Source organism: Molothrus aeneus, chromosome 2 (assembly GCF_037042795.1).
Source record: "Molothrus aeneus isolate 106 chromosome 2, BPBGC_Maene_1.0, whole genome shotgun sequence".
In the NCBI taxonomy this organism is placed as follows: Eukaryota; Metazoa; Chordata; class Aves; order Passeriformes; family Icteridae; genus Molothrus; species Molothrus aeneus.
The window spans coordinates 27035680-27055610 of record NC_089647.1 but is presented as its reverse complement, the minus strand read 5'-3'; the positions used below and the strand labels follow the sequence as shown (position 1 = coordinate 27055610).

General features: G+C 39.5%; 1 protein-coding gene across 1 annotated transcript in view; it reads left to right on the top strand.

Annotated features, from left to right (window-relative positions):
- MAN1A2 (mannosidase alpha class 1A member 2) overlaps positions 1-19931 on the top strand; it is a 130189-nt gene that overhangs the window by 64742 nt on the left and 45516 nt on the right. The gene's annotated exons all lie outside the window — the stretch shown is intronic.

Genomic DNA, 19931 nt, shown 5'->3' with positions numbered 1-19931 from the left:
AGGAAATGCTTGATTTCTTTATTCACTGCATTCTGACATGTGAGGAGCACTTTCTAGCATTGCTAAGACAGACAAGCCTGTTCCCAGCCTTTTGGGTGTTTTGCCTGCTCAGGTTGTGAATGTGCATGTCGCTTACACCTTTAGGCAGTCTCTGTCTCCTGGTAGATGTCCTTTCTTTTTTCATCAAGCCATCATTTGCTTGATCATATTCACTTACCACACCTTGTTGATATTCCAGTCACCATCTTCCGACCTCCAAGCCTCTACTTCTGCAAGGCTGTTGCTAGATTGGTTTTAGAAGGTTTTCATACTGATTTTCCATACTTTTGCATGTCTTGTTTGATGTATTTATAGTAAGGTCCAGTACAATGAACTGCTGCTTTGAATTAATTCTTGTTTTTCCTTTAAAGAAATATAAATTCTGCTTAGGTCTGAAACAGGAGTTACTGCTGTTTGGTGATAGTTACTAAAGCTGCTCTTACTTCATTTGGACTCCTGCCACTTAGTGTTGATAAAGGTGCTGTAGGGACAATTATAAAACAATGTCCAAGACTCACCATCAGCTGTGGAACTTTAATCATTTGTAAATGGCCACATCTGGAGAATTTTAAAGTCTTCATGGTGTATCTACAATGTAGGGAGAGAGTAACTGTGCTTGACAGGATTCTATCTGATTGATTCATAATGGTAGCTATTGACCATAGTTTTCAAGTACAGCAGATTATTAATTTAGATTAAATAGTCCTTTTCAATGCTTTTATTGAAAACATGTTAGATTTAAAATTTATTTAGCATGTCTAGTGGCATGACTTTGTGGCTTCTGTGCTGTATTTAAACTGTCATGTTACTGCTATTACTTAGGGGAGCATCAACTGAGATCATGGTTTTAATAATGCTGATTATAGGTGACGGTAGAATTTTATGCCTTTTTTGCTAAGATTGTGAGTATTGCTGTCCTTTCATCAGTAGGGATTCCCTCTTGCTCACTGCAGTGAATGGGTGAATAATGAAATTTATCTCCTATACCACCAAAAATAAAGTTGCTGTTTTTAGCAGCTGACAGCTTGGCTGAAAATGCTGTTGGGCTTGTCCTGTCCAGTGCTGAGTCACAGGCTTTTCTTTGTGAAACATGACATGTGTAAATTTTTTAACAGCTCAGCCTTTCACATGTGGGAATTTCTGGTGGGCTTTCATGAGTGATGAGCATGTAAATCTAAAGCTTGAGAAAGATGCATTTTGGTGTAAATGTCATGGTTGTCTTGCCTCCGTGTACCTTTACCTGCTAAAGTAGGGAGACAGAATTGTTTCCCTGTCTAACAGGCTGTTCTCTTGATGTGTGAAAGATCACCATCTTTCTCCATTTTTCCATCTCAGCATGCCATTTGAATGGAAGATAATAAAGATACAACTGCAAACCTTAACACAGTGGAAAATTTGCCCATGCATTCTGTTTCAGTCTTCTGAACTTGAAGCAGCACTAATACCTCTCTGGTGGCAGAGGTTGTAGGTCTACAGTCTGGGGGGCCCTTGTTTTAATCCTCTGCACAGTATGTTTTTCCTGGCTGATTGTGGACAGGCCATCTGGTGTCTGGCTAGGTGTATGTTACCAGATAAAAGTGTGTTCCTTCTTTGTCTCAGTTCCCACAGAGAAATGACGTCTCAATCTGTCATCAATTTTGAGATTCTTTGAGGCAATGACTTTTCTCCAGGGTACATTATTGAACTAAATCGTGAATATATGCTAAAATCATGGAATATAGAATCATAGAATGGTTTGGGTTGGAAAGGACCTTTTAAGATCATCTAGTACAACCCCCTCACCATAGGCAGGGACAGCTTTCAACAGACACATTCCTCAGAGCCCTCTCTGACCTGGCCTTGAACACTGCCAGGGAAGGTGTGTTCACAGCTTCCCTGGGCAGTACAACGTCGTTACCCTCATTGTAACAAATGCCTTCCTAATAGGGCCCTAAGAGGACTTTGAGCAGCCTGATGTGGTGGAAGGTGTCCCTTCCCATGGCAGGGGTTGGAACTAGATGATCTTTAGGAGTGTCTTCCAATGTAAACAGTTTTGTGATAATATCCACTCTAAAACTACCCTCTTTCAGTTTTAAAACAGTTGTTCCTTCTCCTGTCATTAGAGGCCATAGTAGAAAGTCCTCTTCATCTTTCTTGGAAGCCAGGACCCCTTCAAGTGCTGGAAGGTGCTAGAAGGTCCCTCTGGAGCCTTCTCCATGCTGAACAACCTCAACTCTCTTAGCCTGCCTTCAAAGGAGATGTGCTTCAGCCCTCAGATCATTTTTGTGACCATCTTCTCAACCTGCTCCAACAGGGCCACATTCTTCTTTTATTGGGACGCCAGAGCTGCAAATGGTATTAGGGTTCTCAGTATAAGTGGGGGTTCAGTGTATTTCTTTTGAAATGATACAAATGAAAGAAAGAGGAGGTTGGACCAGATGATCGCCTGTGGTCCCTTCCAACCTGACCAATTCTGTGCAACAGAGGTAGGCTCAATAAAAAATGAAGGAAAAAAGCATGTTCTCTCCTGGGAGTGCTGTGTGTCATAAAATAATACAATCATCTAGGTTGGAAAAGGCCTTGACAATAGAGTTTAGCCTCTCCAGGCAGACTCTCTTGTATTTTGCTGTATGCCAGAGATTTCTTCCCAGTTCCAGTAAGCAACCAGTGTAAAGTGTTCACTCACTGTTATTCTTTATTAAATTGTATGCTAATAGGTATAATCTCTTAAGTACCTAAATACCTAAATAAGAAATGCAAAATTCATTGTGTCTATATTTAATAAGGAGCCACTAATTAAATATTTTTGAGGTATAGGGTTTATGAGAGTTGCTTAGTAGAATTGTGAGTGACTGGGAGACATACTGTGAAAACTAAGCACTCCTATTTTCTACTCCAGGTTGTGATAGAATGGATAACATGTTTTATTTTACATTTTGATCAAACAGGATTGTAGTTAAAGTGTGTGAAGTGCAAGCTTCCCACCTTCTGAGTTCAGAGGAACCACTGTGCTTCCTCTTTTGCATCTGTCAAATAGAGTTAATAGTCCAAAATAACATATTGATGGTAAAATATATAATGACTTCTTATCTAAATTGAGCCAGACTGTTTCTCAGTAATCTCTGCAACAATCCTTTAATTTCTGTAAGAACTACGTACAGCCTTCATTATGCTTGTGGGTTGGGGGTGAAGGACAACACTATGATACAGCTGATAATGTAACAGAAATAAGTAGAAATTAAATGTTCCATATGCTTAGTTTGGAGTAAACATTGAGTATGGCAGCTTAGGATGAAAACCAGCCTTACATGATTTAAAAAACAAACAAACAAAAACTGTCAATAAAATCCCAAAACAAAATAACAAAAAAACCAACTTTTTTTTTGTGTGGTTGCATTAAGGGATTTTCTTTCTTTAGTGCATCATACCGGCACAAATATAATTTTTGTCTTTAGTTATGAATCCATGTGTTTTTTTATAGTTTTCAGTGATGCCTGGCAAGGCATTGTTTAGCATTTTCCCTAGAACAGTAGGCTTCTTTGTTTATTCCAAGTTCATTCCCTAGACTTACTGTATAAGAATGTTTTGTATTCTTTATGATTTTCTTTAACTTAGTATCCAGCACTAATGAAATAAAATATCTTGATATCACTCTATTGTATGTAACACCATCAGAATAGAAATGCTTAATGAAAGAGTATCATGTATACAAAGAGATTAGAGCAAGATAAACTACTTGTATTTCACAAAAAAAAAAAAAGCTATTGCAATTTGTACTCTTATTAGATTGGATCTATCTGTTCATACAGTCTTCTAAAGGCATTTTCCAGGGAGGTTGTCTGGAAATGAACCCATAGTGCCTGGCTGGTTTCTGAGGATGTGCCTCTGGAATTCTTTGATCTCCTTTGGTGTCTATCTAGTTCTGCAGTTCAAGATTTTATTCAAGATCAGTCATGTTTGGTGCTTGGTTTTTTCTCTGGGTAAGATGGGGTTTTTCTCTTCTATATGGATGTTGGTATTGGTAAATTCTTTTTTTCAACACAAATTATCTAATTTATCTTTATTTGGTATGTGATTGATTATATGTTCTTCCACTTCTTTCAGTCACATCTGTGCATCTGGGTCTTTTTGGGCATCAGGGTAGCTGATACTGATTTCTGAGGGAGGATAAGAGCACTGTTTTGTAAAATCACTGTATGTCCACAAAGCTTTCAACTCCTGGTGCAAAAGAGCAGCAAGCAGGCAAGCAGTAAGAATGAACTGCACAAGGCAGAAATGGGTTGGCTGATCTCTCTGTGTTAATGCTGAAAGAATGAAACTTGCCAACAGACCACAGCAATAAGCTGCAGGAGAATTTACAAAATAGATCCATGATGATTGTGTCTGAATGTAGAATTTGTGAGAGTAGGCTACCAGGAGACCGGGAGTTCCAGTGTCCTTAAGGACTAAAACAGTAAAAGGTCTGTTGCAACCTGATGTAGGATATCACACTGGAATTTTCAACAGAAGTTGGATTTTCTTGTGGTGTGCTGCATCAGGTGGTCCAAGAGTTGTGATTTCTGCTGCGCTGTCCCCAGACCTGGCTAGTGAAGGAGCAGTCAGTATGAGGAAGACTTCACAGATGACAATGCCAGAAGAAATCAGCTTCAAGCCTTCCTATTTGGGTGTATGAACTTCTTTGAGCTCATAAAGGCAGATGGAGATTCCTAGAGCATCTTGCAGGACCCATTGTTCCTTATTTCTGAAACCCATCCAAAAGACAGCAGTGAAGATACTGAACCCTGCTATGAGCAGTATTTTCACTTCCAAGTGTTTGTGAACACACTGTAAATGAACTTTCTGCTCTCCAAATGGGAATTTGTTCAAGGAGGGAGGGACAGACATCTGCAGAGCCCAAGTGTTGCATACATGCAGAATCATCCTGTAATTAAACACACTGAATGATCATTGGAGCAATAAAGCCCAAATAAGACAAAGAACAATCTTGTATCAGAGGTTATTGCTCTGTGTTCAAAATCCAATTTTTTTACAGTTGTATTTGATGAATTGCTGTCACTGCTCCTCTATGGCTCCTGCCCAATAGCCTCCAGCATTGAGGATACCCGCTGCTAGAATGAATGTGACTGCCTGCCAAATGTCTGTCCAGCTTCTTGAAAAATAGATAAAGTCCAATTTTTTGAGCAAATCTCCAAGAATAGTAATCTCTTCACAGGGATCCCAGTCAAAGGTATGTCTGCTGTCTCTGGATGCTGTGACATCTTCCCTAAAGGTTAATAATCCTTGAGTGCTATTTCTTCTCCATGCTGTGGAACCACTTCTTGCTTTAGAAAAGTTTGTATTTCCAGAGTGGCTTGGCATATTTACTTCTTACACAGCAAGCCCTAGCCAAAAAAAGAGAGCCTCATCCATTGATAATTACAGAGTTATCAGCATCTCCCCAGGAGGGGAGGGAGTCTTCTACCTTCTGTATATCAGCCTTCCCCTTCCCCATGGCTACAGCCCAGTCTGTGACACTGCATGGCTATCTGGTGGCTAGCTGTGGTGGCGAGCCCTCATGACCATGGATCCCTTCTGGGGCTTGGCGTCACCTGTGGGAGTTGGTAAACTCCCTCAAATAGCAGTTTCAGCCTGGGCTAGGGATTTTGGTGTTTCCCCTGTGTGTTCCCAGCATGCATTATTTTCTGTTTTCTCATAATATGTGTGAAGAGAGATACTGTTTGTATGGAGAGCGGGAAATAAAATCCTCTAACACTGAAAGAGAGTACCTGGAGCAAACATCTGCAGGCACTTGCTGGAGCTATGTCTCCAAGTAGGAGAAGGCAGGGTGCAAAATGCATATCATTGTCAGGAGGCTGAGGAGATGTAGTTAACTGAGACTAAGAGAGTCAGAGGAACGTGATGTTTCATGGATCTATTTTGTTTCACTGCAGACTTTCAGGTACCTAGATTTTATCTAAATTAAGATGGATCCTTTGAATGTGTGGATTTCCCCTGTCTTTCTGAACATTAAAGAAGAAATAGTACAAAAACATGTAAATAGAGCCCACATCTATACAGACAAACTCTTTAATGGTCATTTCAGTGAGTAAGCCTTTTTTATTTTCTGATCCTTAAGAAGTCATTGCTTGTTTTGATGTGCCTACTCTATGATTTTTAAAAAAATTGTATCACAGGCTCTAGAATGCATCTGCCAAGCTGGTTGTTTGAGCTAAGATTTCCACCAAAGCAGTGTGTGTGCTGACTATAGTATCATGCTACCAGCACTCCTCTGTTCCATGTCTGAGATGGTCACTGCATTCCAGGGTGCTTGGGAAGTAGTGCTCTGTTCTGCAAATGCATGAAATGCAACCTCAGCCAGAGAGGTGATCACAGAGATAGGGCTAGTTAGCTATCACCCATAGGTGCTGTGAAGGAGAGTTGGCAGGTGTGTGTGTGACATCTGTCTTTATGAGCACCCAGGGTGAACTTTGTGTTCTTGATCTTTTTTGTGGAATTGTATTGGACATATGTCCCATTAGCGTGCATGAAGATTTACAGTGTAGTGAGGGAGTGTGTTGTCACACTCATTTCAGGCATTAGTAATTGCAAAGTGGATAGACTTGAGGATAAAAATACTGAAGATAGTTACTGGATTTGGAGTGCTTCAGTGATCAGGAGTATGACATTACCTTTTCTCAGCAGTTAGCACTCTGAGTTCCTGTGGCCCTCTCAGATTAGAATCCTTAAAGCTTCTGACAATTCAGCACATTTTCTGAAGCAAGAACCAGAAAAAGGAATGCCACAGTGATCTCTTAAAACTTGGATTTAACTCCTCTGACTAGTATCTGATAGAAAGTCTGTAACAAAACCAAACATTGAGCCCATGGCTTTGGAATTGCTCCCCACAAAGTTCATCTGCAGCTGTTTGCAGCAGAATTTGAAGGTTGTTTCCAGTTCTTGCATGTGTTCTGGTTTGTAGGAAAAGTGACTGAGAATTGGGCTAAGTAAGTGATACTTACATTCTCTGCCAAGAGCTCCTTTGTTAGCAGTCCATAAGGGATTTGTAGGGTATGCAGGAGTGACCCCATCTTGCCTTTAGAGTAACTAAGCGTTCTCTGGTAGGAGCGGCATTTGTCTGAGGAGAGAGTGCACAAATGACCCATTGACTGCTTGCTTTTTTCATGAAGTGAAGCTTCACAAATCTTTAAAACTTATGGTGTGAGTGGCAGTTGGAAATAAAATATTCCTGCTAGCAGTACTGCACGGAATGACAAAAGCCCAGAGATGGATAGAGAGTCACTTGTTGCACAGTGTAGATGGCTGTGCTTGAGGAACAGCGTCAAGTAAGGAAAACAAAGTGAATATTATTCTAAATGTCTCTTGTGTGATAGCAGCAGAAGGACACTTACACCATTATGACAAAGTGTTCTTGTCTGCTGCTGATTTATTAATATAATAAAAAGGGTAGCTTATTGTTTTATTTTTGTTGAGCAAAGTTATTTACGGTATTTGCAACATAAAAAAAAGAAGATTAATAGTTTACTCTGTTTACTTTTGTCAGCTTTAGATATAAAGCAGTTCATTTACATGACTGTCTTTTTCATCTATTTAAACACCATCAAAATGACATATCTTTCTGGGTAAAATAGTAATATCATTTGTGTGGATAAATCTAGCCTCAAATCTCATTTAAAGTAGAGCATGAGAGATGTTAAGTACCTGATACTCTATTAACAGATAATCAAACTAATCCTTTCCAGGAATCTGACAGGCAGCATCTCCTCTGTTCATGAAAACTTGTTAGTCAAATTATGTTATATGTGTCAATGGATATCCCCAACAACCAACCTAAATATATGAAATATAGGTCTTCAATAAGTAAGACAATACTGTGTGTACTGGTTTCACGGGATTCTTAGCTGTACTGATGAAATTACCTAAATTAAAGCTTTAAGGCTTATCTAAATTAAGTTTTCAAAGGGCGAAAATCTCAGAAGAGTTAACAGCATTGTGTATGTCCTGTTCAATGAAGATGAGATTTGAGCTTGTTGCCAGGAGATGAGCTGCTTATTCATAAGTAGTTGTGACAGCTCACTGGTCTCTTAACAGGACACAGTCTGAAAAAAAACCCTCTATTTTTCTTTGACTTTTAAAGTGTTGTCTCATATTGGGCGTTGCTACAGCTCACTGCAGTGCAGATTGCAATGCTTGTGCAGTTTCTGTTTACCAGGCTTGTAGTAAACCTTTTCTTGACTGGCAAAGGACACTTAGCCCTGTTTATTGCTGCATCTTGGTGCTGCACAACACCTGAAGCAGAGAAAACTGACTTCATTTTGAATTTGTTTCTTCACTCTGATTGGAAATAGGTTTTTTCTGTTAGTATAATATACCTTAAACTGGTGGAAATAAAGGACAATCTGATTTAGCACTAGAAAATAGAATAGCTGTGCAGTGATAGCTACTCTTAAAACTCATTCTTTGGCCATGTTCCTGTGGAGGGCTGTAAAAGCTAAGAAGGAGCAGGTAATTGGTAACTATTATTCACGTGTCATGTATCTCCTCTTCACCAGGTCTGTTAGTTTGTCTGTCCCTCTTCAGTAGTTTAAGAAACACATTGATGCTGATGGGCACCAGTGACAGCAAGCACAGTATCCTTCCTGTTGTTTTTCCAGACATTTGTTTATTGGCAACATTACTCTTGACATAGTAACACATTAGTTTCTACCATGGAGTTTTCCTCTTCTTTCCTCCTGAGGGTTTTCACACTTTATCTGATCCAGAAAGGAAGTATGGCATTGTCTTTTGTCAACTGAAAACACAGTTCTTCTAGCAGGATTTTTTTTTCCCTTTGAAACAGAACCAAAATACAGCTCTGGACCTACTGCTTTAAAATCGAGCATCTTTGGCTGGCTTTGCCTTTTGGAACTTGTTCTCATTCAGTACTAACTCTTCATGTTTTTGTTTTGAAAAGGAATTTGCATGCTAGCTGAGAACAGATATGGTGAGAGAAAAATAAATGCCAGGAATGCTACAATAAATGCTAAGCAAACCCACTAGAATCTAGGAAAATATTAACAAAAAAATATGTTGCCTCTGATGGTGTGTGCACCTACCACATGATAAAGATTATGAACTCTTCTTATCTTAAGATCAAGAGGATGCTGTCTACAGTAACATTCTGTTACCATTTATGAATTGGAAAATCAAGAAATAAATTTTTAAAGGAATGACCAAGAAGTTCTCTAGTCTTCCAACTCAGCATATTCTGTGATTCTGTGATTTTTCTTTTCAATTCAAAACACAAGATTGAAGATAAGCACCTATATCAAAATATTGCAACTATGTGCATTTTAAGAAAAGGTCTTTTAAGGTAACCTAGGTGATTGTGAGCCAGATAGTCTGATATCACTTTTTCTGCCCACACCAGAAATTTATATAGTGGAAAATAAGACATGATCAGTACATTAGTGTTTTGATAATAAAAGTCTTAAGAATTTATATCTGACTGTAGGTTTGCTCTTGTTGGGATGACAAATAAGTAGAAAACTCCTGAGAAATTTAATTGAATGTTCAACTAGGCCTGTGTAAATTAAATCCGTTTTAGTGTTGCCAAAGGTGTAGGTGCAGACTGGCAGCTACAAGAAAAAAGAACAACTCATGTTGAACAGACCAACATGGGGACAGAATAAGGGATTGCATTTTGAGTAGTTGTGGCTTTGGAAGAGTACGTGTAACTCAAAAGAGGCAAGCTGCTCAGCTTGAACCTCTGGTATGAAATCCTGTGGCAAAAGACCTATGAGCATTTGGGTTTATAAATAGGAACTTCACATATGAGGGGGAATTTATTTCTGTTGAAGTCATTAACAAGACTTCTAAGACTGCTGTTGGTATGCTGCAAGCTTCTTGGTAATAATGTTCTGAGAAGGATTTGTAGAAGCAGTAGAAAGTCGTGAAAAGTAAGAGGACTGGTAGTTGTGCCTCCTGGACACATGAATAGTCAGGATGTAATACAGGACACAGTCCAGATATCTCTCTAAATGAAATCTTCCCCTTCAGTACTGCTTATTGATGTATCTGTGTAAAGGTATCTTGACACTTGCTCCTTATTTTATGCAGATGATTAGATTGTTGCTCTTGAACCTTTTTTATTTTCATTTGTGTGGCATAAAAGAGCAACATTTTTATCTTATAGTTCTGATCCTGAGAACTATAAATTATGCTGCAGGAGTCTGGATATTTATCTCACCATTTTGTCAAAACAAATGTCTGGTTTTTCAAGTGCCTTGCAGAATTTATGCTACTATGAAGATTCAGTGCTTACTAATTCATTGCTCATAGGTTTTGCTTGCCAACTAATTTTCTGTCAGAACTTAGTCCATATATGTATATATAATGTGTAGATAAGCTACATATCTGTTGATTGGGGAAAACAAGCCAGTTCATAAAAAAGAAAAAAACCAAACAAAAAACAACCACCAAACACTATTTACTTTAATCAGGTGCAGTGTAATGTGCTTTGCATCAGTCATTGTGTCAGGAATATGTTTTGGAAGATGTAAAAGCTGTATGATTTTTACCTTTTTCTATCCCCCTAGACTGTGATTTTTGCATTGTAATCTGTCACATTGTACCAGTGGGAGAAGGGAGGCTATGTGTATAATGACTGCACATAGTGTAAAACAATATGTAATTTAATCTGCGTTTAACTTTCCTTTGTAAAAGCAAATACAGTCTAAATTCAACAATGAGTCTAAACTCATTTCTGACAAAGACTAAAGGGGAAATCAAGATAAATTTAAAAATGAAAGCTTGGCAGGGAAAGATTGGCAGCACATTCAAGAGAAATGGGAGACAGAGGAATAACTGAGAAAGAAAGTAGAAATTGAGACAATCTAAGCATAGAGCTGAAGGACAAAAAAGAGAAATATATGGGGAAATATATTTCATGGTATAGAAAAATATATGAGAAATGAAGGACATACTTGTCATGAATAGAGAAGGTGCTCTGAAAAGGTGTTACCAAAAAGAAACCAACGTCAAGAGAGATTAATAACCCGAGGAAGTAGTTAACTTTTATTGCACAAAAATGGTTCTAATAAAACTTGTTAGCTTAGTACAAACATCTTAATTATTTGACTTCAGAACCATTTCTTAAGGTTTCTAACACAAGTTTTTCTTCTTAAAAACCACAGAGTGACTGGATCATCAGTTGAGTCGTGAACTTCAGGCACGTAATGCAGTCTAACTCGACTGAGAACAGCTGGTAGTAACAAAATACCAAAGATCATTGATTAATAGAAAAAAACAAAAAACGACACCCCAAGATTCATTGATACCTTGCTTTGCCTGGATGTGTTTGGCTACAAAGGCATGTTGAAAGACTGATATGTTAGAGTCAATTCCAGTTCCTAGGAATATGTTTTGGAGATGAGAAAGTGTTTTTCCCCTGTCACATTCCCCAGGATGTTTCTCATAATCCTGTTACTTTCAGCTGTACTCTTGGCAGTCCATCCATTTTATGTCTTACCTTCTTTAGATCTCCATTTGTTCCCTGCCCTTTCTCCTGATGCCTTTGTTTCTCCCCTTCACTGCCTATTTATGCTTCCTTCTTTTACCGGCTTCTCCCTGGCACTTCACTTTGTACGAGGAAGGGGACTAGAAGCCCTGTGCTTTAGCACTTATGGTTCCCCACTGGCAAAGCTCCATGCTGATTTTCTGTCCCTTGATGGCTCTTTTCTTCAATTTCCTGATGGCCATTCCAATTCATTTTTCTCCTTTCTCTTTCTCTGTTCCCTTTCTCCACAGTTTAAATCAGTCTTTCTCTGTGCCAGCTGCTAGTGGGGGAACATTTAATCCAGAAGCCAGGCATTGTCCATGCTGTCACATCTGGTTCCCTCTGCTACTGGAGTAGCTCCCACAGAAAAAGGAGATTGTGCTTAGGCATGAGTGATTGTGGTTGGTGTGTTGTGCAAATTCAAGATTGTTGCTTTTAGTTCAGGGACCATTTTTTAACAAAGGTAACTAAACTGGCAGGTTAATACTGCTTGTGCAGGTGAACTTAGAGTGAAGAAGCCAGAGATATGAAAAGCAGGAAAGATGAAGTACAAAAATTGCTTACTACTCTAATAATAATAGCAGAAGAGAAAATTAACTCAAGACTGCCATGGTTTTTGGCTCAGACAGGATGTGAAGCAATGTGCTACATCTCCTGGAATTATCAGATTGAGGAGGCATTTATATGCCAGATTTTCATCACATTTATTCTGAATTTTAAGTAATCTGTGATGTTGACTGACTGCTGTAAAGTGCCTTGGATTTGAAGGCCCCTTAAAAATTGAGAACATGTAACATTTCTACTCAGAAATGCATGAAATCTGTGCCAAGGAAGCTAATACAGCTATTGAAGTAAATGGAAATTATGCAGTTTAATTGAAGTATTATTAGCCAGTGCCAGGTAGTTCAAATGTGATTAGCTGGTTGTCCAGTTCATGCCAAATTTTTATGTTCAGATCTTCTAAAGCAAAAATGCTGAATATTTCTAATAAGCTAATATATGCACAGACTTTCTCATATGGATTTTTCAAAAATATCAGTAGTGTGAAACCAATGAATATTTCATTACATCCTGAGATGCCTCAGTCAACAGTAACTGGATTCCTCATGCCTCTTGTCCAGGAAACGAGCTTTGAAAAACTTTTGAAGAAGGTAAAGATAGTATCACTTAAGAATTCTGTTTGGAAATCTTTCCCTGCTGATCATAGAGAAACTCCAGAGTATTTATCTTTTATCTAAGAAGCACTATTTGAATATATAATTGCTAATTTGTAAAATGTAAATAGGGGAAGTTGTAGTCTACCAGATAATATCTGTCTTATCTGCAGTTAACTGATGGAGTTGGAGTATTTTTGTGTGTTTATTTTTCAGCTCATGTGTAGACTGTAGCTGAACGGTATGATCAGGTAGGCATTTTATGCTTTTCAGTACAACTCTTAACTGGGATAGTTCTCCTAGAGTGTTATGATAAGATAGATAGTTTCTTCCTATCTCTTTTGATCGTCTTTGTCCCTGTATTCATTATTCCAAAAAATCAATACTTGTATTTTCATCTCAAAATAGTGTAGAGCCTCTAGGAAAGAAGCAGCTTTGGATGTATGAATGGACCTATCCAGTCCTGTGGGCTTTACTGAGCTTTTGGGTTCAGAAGTAGAGTGTAGAACACAGTTGCAGCTTTTACCTTGGAAGTTGTGATAATTGTGATACCCTGCAATAGAATATTTTTACAAGCTGAGTCTCTGGACCCTTAAGCAGAGGAACTAAGGAAAGCCAAGCTTGTGTAGCCATGAAGTTTAGGTTAGGTGTTTCATCACGTAATTTCATGTGTCATCTGAAACTGGGCAGCCTTCCTTGTCTTTCCTACTGTTCTTTAAAATTGTCAGCAAAAGTGTATCTTTCAGGGAGGAATCCAGTGTGACTTTTTTAGATAAAAGTGTTTGTAGAAGTCTTGTTTGTCATTTTACTGGTTAAAGAAAATGTCAACCTAGTCAACATATTTTGAAAACTAAGGGAGTTCCTTTTTTCCACAAAGAAGGAACATTCCATGAAGCATTTACTGCCTTGTGAAATGAGCAAATCATCAAGTTATGTAATATTTATGGCTTAAGTACTATCTGCTTTATCCTGTTGCTCTTGAGAGACCAGAATTCTTCTACCACAGGAGTACTTTGCAGCAGCAGATTTAACCAGTTCTGGACTTCCATGAGGGTGAATTTGGCAGTGTTTTAAAATTTTGGAGACTGTCAGAATTAGGCAGAGTTTCTTTGCCTTTGCCTGTGTAAACTGCCAGCATGTAACAGCTGAGTGCCTTGCAGAGGTGTAGTAGCTTTGCTGCCAAAGTTTCCAGTGGGTATTGTTGGGCACCAGAGCTAATGCTCAGGATGACTGTGATGGTTATCACCCCTAGATCACTTCTGCCTTCAAAAAGGGCAAGCAGGAGGGTCTGGGGAACTACAGCCTGGCCAATCTTACCTCTATCCCTGGAAAGATGATGGAGCAACTAATTTAGAAAACTATTCTCCAGAACAGCAAGGTCATTGGGGAACTCATGTTCAGCTAACCCTGATGACCTATCATGAACTGACTTTATTTCATAAGATCCTCATAAAGAAGCTGGTGAAGTATGAGCTGGATGAGCAGATAGTGAGGGTGATTGAAAACTGCCTGAGCAGACAAGTTCAGAGGGTGATAATCAGCTGTGCAAAATAGAGTTTGAGGACAGTAACTGGAGGCATACCCCAAGTCCAATCCTATTCAATGTTTTCAGGAATGATCTGGGTGATGACACAGGTGGCACTCAGCAGATTTGGTGTCTGATGGTGTCTGATGACACCAGACCAAGAAGAGCAACTGATATGCAGAGGAACCTCAGTAGGATGGAGAAATAAGCTTGACAGGAGCATCATTCAGTTCAGTGAGGGCAAGGGCAAAGTCCCACACCTGGGGAGGAACAAACGGACCCAGCTCTACAGAAAAGTGGTGGACACCAAGTTGACCATGAGCAGCAATGTGTCCTTGCAGTAAAGAAAGTGAATGGTGTCCTGGCATGCATTCGGAAATATGCCAGCAGGTCAAGGGAGGTAGTTCTTAGCCTTTACTGTATCCAGTTATAGGCTCCATAGTACAAGAGACATGAACACACTGGAGAGAGTCCAGCAAAGGACTGACAAAGATAGTTAAAGGACGGGATTATCTCTCATTTGAGGGAATGCTGAAAGAGCTGGGATTGTTCAGCCTGGAGAAAAAAAGGCTCAGGAGAGACCCCATCACTGTGTGCAAATATCTGAAGGGAGGAAGTAAAGAAAGTAGAACAAATTGTCATCATAGCCATTTTAAGTTGTCACTGTAGTCCAGATTCAAGCTTATTCTTGGTTTTTTAACTCTGATCTTAGACTGCTGGGATGGGTTTAGATTTTTCATTTTCATATTGATTTTTTTCTGTCACAAAATAATATAAATTCATAGAGCATTCCCTTTGCAGAATAAGTCTTCTCTTGTTTAAAGAGTTTCAGTCTTTTGGAAATGCTAAGTGTTGTTCATCAAGTACTTTGGTAATCATTGCAGCTCACCAAGGACTGCAATAGTATCTCAGCTATGGCATTGTCTTTACAGTATCTGCAAATTTTCCCTCCTTGAACATCTGCTACAACTCAAGAAACCTATAGTGCTGATGAGGTGCTGTTGAATTTATGTATTTCTACATCATTTCACCTCTGTAGGTAGTGTAGTTTGTAACTGCCTTGCTAAATTTCACATGAACATGATTTACATTCTCCAGGACCAATTCTAGATGTGGCATACCTCTTCAATCATCACTAACAAACATCTATGAAATATACCTCAAGTGTTCTCCCACTCTAATTTCATACTATGATAGCTGACATGTTACCAGGATCTTACTGCATCTCCGTCATCTCACAAGATGACTTTGTAATTACAAAGCGAAAATTACTAGAAGCAGATGTGTAAAGAGGGAGCCATTTCTCCATTTCTCGGTAGCGAGATGGCCCCTACTAGCAGGGGAAAATGCCCTAGGAACAGTGGAAGCCCCCAAACCTGGGAGCCCCCAAAATTTACAGAAGCAAAATATGTTGGAAGTTACAAACTTCTGGGAACTTGGAGCTATTTATCTGACATGTAGACGTCTTTTTCATATGCAGTAAGACATATATAAACAATCATCAAACCTGCAATGCTTATTAAGCTACTTCTGGTTTTCTTCTTTTTTTTTTTGTGATAATGCTGCTTGATTTTCACCATGAACCTTTATCTCTACTCAGGCAGAGAGTACTCTCTAAGACGTTGACCTTTAAATGAGTGTTTAGCCACCAAAAGGCAGTGAGGAGCTGACTGCTGCAGATTGAACTTTGAAGGTAGAAAGATGACTATTCTTGCTTGGGCCAAGGAATACCACGTAGTTTCCTCAAGGATCTGAGTCTGGTATTTATGTCAGGGCTCTGGTTTTTCCATCTACATTTAGTAGATTGATAGATCTCCCCCATCATCTTCATCCTTAGTGTTCAAAGGAAATGTGTTCAGCATTTGATACCAATATAGTAGTACTGATCTTGAACCAAGCACTACATTTCTGTGAACTTGTGCAGTATGTCTGCTTTGTCTGATGTTTTTTTCAATGATCCAGGGCTATCAAGCCTACAGATCCAGCCACATTGCAAGGCCATAGATTCTCACTACTTAATAACCATCAGATTAGAGAGAAGTCTGGCATTTATTACTTTTTAATAAGAACGATTCAAAGGCTGCTCTATGCACATAAATGAAAGAGATTCCTTATTTGTAGAAAACATCTATCATCGCTCTCAAAGTTAGGAGCAGAGGCCATTCGGTGCTGTTTGCCATTCATAGTGCTGGAAGGGTACACCTAACTGCAGTATTAGCATAATACAGTCTTCTGAGAGCTGAAGCCATGCATCTAGGCAGTCACTGGATACATCAATAAGGCTTTTGAAGAATCATTGAAATCTTTAAGGCCCTTTTCCGCTGCATATTTTAATGGCCTTGCTTGGATTAATCGGCTCAGGAGCAAGCTTTCATATTGTTGGGTGGGTGGCAGGTTTGATATGTTAAGCATCAATTTAATGGATGAAAATTATTCAGGCCCTCACAGCTGGTCTGCTGTACATACTAGTTTGTAAATACTGATTGCTGTTTTCATCTTAATGAGGGATCCACTTATCCGATTTGGGGTTTAGATTTTGCTTTTTCTGCCAATTTTCACTCTCTTTCCTTCTAGCTGCCTATAGCCTGATTTGTTTTTGAAAGGGGGGAAAATTCTTCTATTGGTTTACAGTATTTGAAGAAAGAAGTGTTAGGCTAGTAAAGGCCATGTAGATTGATGGCTTTAATGTGTTAGATTTTGTCATGTAAAATGGAGACACTTTTCCAAGGCTACAGTGGCTTCTAAAACTTTTCTGAAGAATGCTCATATTTTGGGAGTTGGACAGAACAGCTACCTTGGGATTAATACCCATTTACCTAGAACAGTATTTTTGCATCTTCAAAGCAGGATGTCTTGCTGCTGCTGTCTTTAAGATTCTGATCTGTTCTATACTTGTAGCTTTGTGCTAACAAAGAAACTTGGGGATTGATGGTCTCCATTATCCATGAAAGGTGCTTTGTGTATCTACAGAGTAGATACCACACCTGAGGGGCAAAACATTTTAATCTTATGGGTACAGAATGTGCACAAGCCATCTCATACTTGGGAACTGTGGTGGGTTGATGCAAAGTGCCCACCAAAACTGCTCTGCCACTCCCCTCCTCAGCTAGACAGGGGAGAGACAAAAAAAAAAATGCAATGAAAGACTCATGGGTCAGGGGTAAGGACAGGGGGAGATCACTTGCCAACTACTGTCATGGGCAAAACAGACTCAACTAGGGGTAATTAATTGATAATGAGAAATAAAAATTAAATCTTGAAACACCTTCCCCCCACCCTCTCTTCTTCACAGGCTCAATTTCACTAACAATTTTCTCTACCTCCTCCCCCACAGCAGCACAGGGGTCAGGGAATGGGGTTGCATCAGGTGTTATCTCTGCCCTTCCTTCCTCTTCAGGGGGAGGACTCCTCACACTCTCCCCTGCTCCAGCATGGGGTCCCTCCCACAGGAGACAGCCCTCCATGAGCTTCTCCAACATGAGTTCTTCCCACAAGCCATAGTTTTTCACAAACTGCTCCAGTGAGCATCCCCCACAGGGTTGTCAGTCCCACCAGCAAACCTGCTCCAGCGTGGGCTCCTCTCTCCACAGGACTACAGGTCTGCCAGGACCCTGCTCCAGTGTAGGCTCCACAGCCTCCTTTGGGGATCCACCTGCTCTGATGTAGGGCTCTTCCATGGGCTGCAGGTGGATCTCTGCTTCCCCATGGACCTCCATGGTCTGCAGGGGAATGTCTTCTCTGATGCCTGGAGCACCTCCCTTCCCTCCTGCACTGACCTTGGAGTCTGCAGGATTGATTCCATGACATATTGTTACTCCTCTGGCTGCAGTTGCTGTTCTGTGGTTGTTTTTCTTACCCCATTCTTAACTGTGTTATCCCAGAGGCTCTACCACCATCACTGATGGGCTCAGCCTTTACCCATGGTTGGCCTGTTTTAGAGCCAGCTGGCATTGGCTCAGCCAGACATGGGGAAACTTCTGGCAGCTTCTCACAGAAGCCATCCTTGTGTCCCCCTACTACCAAAACCTTACCATGCAAAGAAAATGCAGCAACATGGCTGGAAGAGTGGTAAGACAGCAGAGTAATTCTCAGTTATTCTTCTGTTCCTTGGCAAAATTACATCATTTAAGTCTTTGTATGTGTTGTACAGAGCATTTTTAAAAGCTTTAGTGATGACTTTGCAGCAATCACAATCATGCTGCATTAGTAGTTATTCTTATCACCAAATTTTTCCTAATAACTAACTTACTTTTCCATGGTCTATTTTGGTGTTATTTTTTGTTCTCTGTGTCCATGGAAAAATATTATTTCCTTTTACTTCTGTTAGCCTTTTATATACTGAAAAGTCATTATCTTGTCCTCTCTTGAACATCTTATGTCTAGACTAAATAACCCCAATTCTTCTGCTGTTTCCTAATGAGCTCTATTTTTAAGGCAGCCATTCATTTTTTGTTCTTTTCTGTTTTTCTTGCCTATGCATTTTTTGAAATGCATTGTCTGTCAACAGGGAACTGCCAGGGCTGAAATAGAATCTATGAGTTCAACTCAGTGTAAAAAAAATTAAAGTAAAAATATTACATGGTAAGTAACTGTGTTGTCTGATACCAGCACATTATTTATAAGCTAGAGACTGAGGCTTTTACTGTTGTTCTTATGGTGAGTTTGAAACTTGCTAAAGAAGGCACTTTAATGAGCACAGCAGAACTCTTTGGACACATCTGGACACACACAGTTTCCCATAAACGGCACCTCACTCACCACTGCCTGCTACATTTCTTTTCTCTCCCTCTCTCCAAAAATGCTCTTGTGGTCACTTGGCTCTGATAAAATCCTATGCAGCTGTCTCCCAGTTCTTACTCCAGCCTGCATAGGTAAACACTGTGCCAAGCACTCAGTGGTTTTTTAATGCAGAAGTAGCAGCGAGATCAGACTGAGAAGACAGTAATAGAAAGTAAAGGCATGCCTTCAACCAATTTTTTGTTTCTGTACATTTGGTTTTAGATGTGAAGCTTATAGAGAGGGAGTGTTGTACCCTTCTGATGCTACATCAGTGGTGCTCGAGAGTCCCCAGCCCGATGGAGGTGACAGGAAAGTGCCTTTAATCACAGCCAATTTGGGCAGGTACTGCTAACAGCATCGTTGTCTGAATTAGCAGTTCCTGCTGGTGCTCTGATGCTGAAATGGCTCTGTGATTGCTTGCTTTAACTGTCTTGTCCAGATTCATGCACATTTAGATCAGCTCAACCTTTACTTCATACAGTCTAGCTAAAAACTCCTTCCTCAGATACCATACATTTCAAACTAATTAAAACCTGGATAGCAATCTAAATAGCCATTAAGAATATTTTTGATCAAGGATGTTTCTAAGGATATTCTTCCATTGAATATTCTTACCCTAATGTTTCAGTATCTTTTATTAATGAACCATATGATAGTGCATAGCACTTTCAGAGGGTGCAAGATAAGAAAGCTGAAGATAAACTAATTCATGTTACAAATGTCTTTCCAAACTATTTATCATTTCACTGGAAGTCATCATTCTGTTCTTGATTAGGTATTGAAGCTTGCCTGCACTGTAGAGGGAGTTCCCCCAGATGACTCCCAGTAGATAGTTCTGTCTGGTCTTGACCCATCTGCTACTTAAAATTCGAAAAGTTCAACATGAATTTTTGACGCTTCTTTATGGATTCAAATGAGGTAG